Genomic DNA, 4,893 nt, shown 5'->3' on the forward strand with positions numbered 1-4,893 from the left:
CGAGTAAAACCGCATTGACCCGAATCAACCAATTCGGTAAAAAATACCTAAACAGTTTGGCGCCCACCGTGGGGCATTGTGGTCGTCAATCGTTGATAATCGAAGTACACAATGGATAAGCAAGCATCGGAAGCCGTGTCAGGGAGCAGACAACCAACACCACCGCCGACCTCTACTCAAAATCCAGCATCGACAGTGGTAACGCAGGCTCTCGGACATACCTCAAGAACCACACCAACAGCAAAAACCTTTTTGCCTCCTAAAACTCCTGCTGTCACAACCCAAGCCAGATCGGATAAGGGAGCAGCGAGCTCAGGCCTCACCCCGCCACCCAGTCCCACACAAATCTTGCTCGCTGGCGTAGAAAGCCTACAGAAGGCCATGGAAAACTTGAGAGAAGACCAGAAGAAAGCTGAAGCTGAGGCAAGGAAGAGGGACAGAGAGCTCTGGGGGCAGATAGATATCCTAAAACAGCAGTCTGTCACCCCAGTAAGCAGGGCAGGCGAAGGAAGGTCCCAGCTAGTAGATCTGACACAGGGGGCATCGGGCGAAATTCACTTCGGCGGATACCGGCTAATCGGTAACAAGGTTGGATCTAGCTACAGTACCAACGGATGGAAGAATAACCCCACAGGGGCTGGGATACCTCACACCAGACAACTGGCCATCAGCCAGCTGTGTGGAGGCACGAACAGGTGGCATCCCTGTCAGCAGTTTCGCGGCGATTGATCAGACACCTGGAGCAGGACCCGAGTGGAACCAACAAGTAAACTGGCAGCAGGGAGCGATCGTTACTTCAACCCCACTAGCTGCTGGGACACATCAGAACCTTCAAGAATTCGGATCAGGAGGCAGCATATTGAATCGGCCAAGAATGACAAAGGCGGACCCCGACTCGGGCAAAGATAACGAACCAGCAGATTGAGCTAAGAGAGATGCTAAGCAGGGTCCCAGGACTGCCACCCCCACTCGAGAAAGCAGCACCTGACAGCCATGCCGACTCACCATTCGTGGACACCATATCCATCATAGCCATGCCAAAGGGATTCACAAATCCAAATATGCCTCTCTTTGACGGCACAGCAGATCCCTTTGACCATATAAGCCAAGATACAAGCGAAGATGATGACAAGAATAAAGTAGTAGGGCGGTCAAGGAAGCTTGCATGTGTAAAGGATTTGGATCCACCTTAACGGGGCCGGCACTTCAATGGTTTGTAAGCCTGCCCAACAGGTCGATATCCACATTTGCTAAATTAGTAAACGCGTTCACCCAACAGTTTGCAAGCAGCAGGAAGCCGCAAAAGCATGCGGGAGATCTGTACATAATCGTCCAGGGGGCAGGAGAGACCATTGGAGAGTACAATACTAGATTCAACAATGAGAAGGTGGCAGTACGAGAGTGCGACGTTTCGACAGCAGTAGAAGCCTTCAGGAGAGGCCTCCACCATGACTCCGACCTATACAAGCAGCTGACTATGCATCCCTGCCATAGCTTCGAAGCAGTGCAAGAGAAGCGTGCCGCAATCGATCGGAGGAAGACATCCTAGCCAGAGCCAGTCTACCTAATACACCAAGTGTTTCTAGTACCTCAACCGTGGAAAAATCAGGAAGAAAGCAAACCACTAGCAAAAAGGATGAGAGATACATGCCATATGGAAGGGGAGTCAACAGAATCGAAGAAAAACAGCAACTCCCTACTCTGGCATAATATGGATTCACTACAGGTATCGGAGGAATCCTGAAAGCACTCAGGGAAATGGGAGATGGAGTAAGGTGGCCAAAGCCACCAGTAGAAGGGCAGGCATGGAGAAAGGATAGCAAAAAGAAGTGTGAGTTCCACCGTGATATTGGGCACAACACCGAGGATTGCTACACATTACGAAGAGAGATCAAGCGCCTGTATGAGCAAGGAGAGCTGAGCCACCTATTACCACATGGGGGCAAGCAGCAGGATAAAGTAGGCTTCACAAAGCCTGCAACCCCACCCCCATGCACCAAAATCATAAACGTGATAACAGGCAGCTCAGACCTGAGTGGACTGACATACTCAGCAGCTAAAAGGCATGCCATGGAAACCAAGGAGATAGACCGACAAATTCTTGCAAATTTCTCACGACGATCCGCCACCGTCACCTTTGATGAAGGAGATACGTATGACGAACGGAACATCATGATGCACTCATTATCACCCCGTCAATGGCTAAGCGCACGCTTAAAAGGTCTTGGTAGATACAGCGACTCGGTCAATCTGATTATGCTAAAAACCATAGAAAATATGGGATTCGGCGAGAAGGATTTACGAGAAGAAGACTATCCCGCTAGTAGGGTTCAGCGGGAGACAACCAACTCACTTCAAGCGAGATAGTCATCCCAACCTACGTGGGAGGAGTCAATAAGCGGTCGTGCACAGTGGTCATAGACGGACCCTCTACCTACAATGTCATCCTGGGAAGGCCGTGGCTGCACCAGATGAAATCAGTCCCTTCAACGTATCACCAATGCATAAAATTCCCCACACCACGGGGAGTAGAGACAATAAGAGGAGATCAGGAGGAAGCTAGAGGCTGCTATAAGAAGGCACTAAAGTGCACTGCCAGCCCTCCCGCATAACAATTACAGAAACAGCCTGTCTAGGACGAATACATCGAGCCCCCAGCAGAAGAGTTGGATCAAATTAACCTGGACAAGCTGCACCCAGAAAGAACTGTGCTAATTGGAGCTGGATGCACAGGAAGCTTGAGACAACAATTAATCGAATTTCTGTAGCATAACATGGACTGTTTTGCATGGTCACACGACGACATGATAGGGATAGATCCGTCCATCATAACGCATAAGCTCAGTGTGGACCCAAAGTGTAAGCCCATCCAACAGAGAAGAAGGAAGTTTGTAGCAGAAAGAAACAAGGTAATCAACCAAGAGGTAGATAGCCTCCTGGCAGCAAAGAAAATAAGAGAAGTAAAGTATCTAGAGTGGTTATCTAACGTAGTAGTGGTGCCTAAGAAGAATGGAAAGTGGAGAGTATGTGTGGACTTCACCGACCTCAACAAAGCATACCCTAAAGATCCCTTCCCCCTGCCTCATATCGATGCAATGGTGGATGCAACAGCTGGGCATGAAATGCTGACATTTCTGGACGCATGGAGTGGCTACAATCAGATCTAGATGGATCTTGCAGATCAAGAGAAGACGGCACTCATGTCTGAAAGAGGAATATATTGTTACAATGTTATGCCCTTCGGCCTAAAGAATGCAGGCTCCACATACCAGAGGCTGGTCAACCGCATGTTTAAGGAGCAAATAGGAAGAATTATGGAGGTGTATATTGATGACATGGTGGTAAAGTCATAAAAAGCCAAAGATCATATGCGGCACCTGGCAGAGACATTCAGAACCCAGAGGCAGTACAAAATGAAGTTAAATCCATCTAAGTGTACCTTCGGGGTATCCTCTGGCAAATTCTTAGGCTATATTGTAACTCAAAGAGGGATAGAAGCCAAAGATCGAGCGGATCAAAGCCGTTTTACAATTAGAGTCACCCGAAAAACCTAAAGACGTTCAAAGGCTAGGTAAGGTAGCGACCCGAGCGAGTTCATCTCAAGATCATCCGACAAGTGCGAGGCTATTCTATGATGTATTCGAAAGAGTCGGAAGTTTGAGTGGACTGCGACCACGAGCAAGCATTCGTAGAGAGTCAAACACTACCTCGGCACCCACCATTCTTTGTCAAAACCGGAACCAGGAGAACCATTGTTCCTCTACCTAGCCGTCACAGAGGTGGTCGTAAGTGTCGTTCTAGTCGAGAGCGGGAAAAGGAACGAGAAGCCGTTATACTACGTGAGCAAGTCTCTCTCACGGCAGACCAGTACACATCTCTCGAAAAATTAGTATTAGCACTGGTAGTAGCATCTTACAAGCTACGCCCTTATTTTGAATCCCACACCATACATGTTGTGACCAACTACCCGAAATCTATCATGAGGAAGCCTGAATCACGTCGGAATGTCGAAGTGGTCTCGTACACCTTAGTGGGTATGATATCCAAAGTATGAACCTAGAACAAAGAATCAAATCGCAAGCACTAGCGGACTTTGTGTCGACCAGCCCACCATCCAAAATCGGGGATGAGGAAATCCTCACCCTAGAGGGGAACGGGGAGGCGAGGTCCGCGATGCATATTGACGGAGCCTCCAACCAAAGGGGGGCAGGTGTAGGGTTGATCTGCGGTCACCACAAGAAGATCCGATAGCACAAGCAAGAAGATGTGGATTCAAGGCAACCAATAATGAAACAGAATACGAGGCCTTGATATTAGGAATGCAAATAGGCTAGCTCGAATTAGGGAGTCGACACTGCGCATATATCCAGTGACTTTCTACTAATAGTCAACCACGTGAATGATGAGTTTATAGCCAGAGATTCAAAGATGATTGCATACTTGAAAGTAGCAAAGGAGTTAAAGCAGAAATTTGAAACTTGCAAGCTTAAGCAGATCTCCAGAGATCAGAATGTGGAAGCAGATGCCCTAGCAACTCTGGGGGCAACGTTCAAGCCGACAGAACTATCCAGCATTCCCATCGCGCACATGCTGGAACCTTCAATCCAGAAGACAGACGAAATAGATAAAGGAGAGCTGGAGGATCAACAGGACAAAATAGGAGTTCGGACAGCCACGGAGGCCGGGGAAGGTTCTCAGACAGCCAACCAGCCACTCGACCAACCCGTTGTACATGCAGGCGATTGGGATTGGCGCACACCTTACCTAGACTGGCTGCGGCATAATAAGCTGCCAGATGACAAGAAGGAAGTGAGGGCTTTCAGAATAAAAGCCTCCAAGTTTATACTTATTGACGATATACTATTCAGGAAATCACTGGCAGGTCCCTACTTA

The sequence above is a fragment of the Silene latifolia genome, chromosome 7 (genome assembly GCF_048544455.1).
Source record: "Silene latifolia isolate original U9 population chromosome 7, ASM4854445v1, whole genome shotgun sequence".
In the NCBI taxonomy this organism is placed as follows: Eukaryota; Viridiplantae; Streptophyta; class Magnoliopsida; order Caryophyllales; family Caryophyllaceae; genus Silene; species Silene latifolia.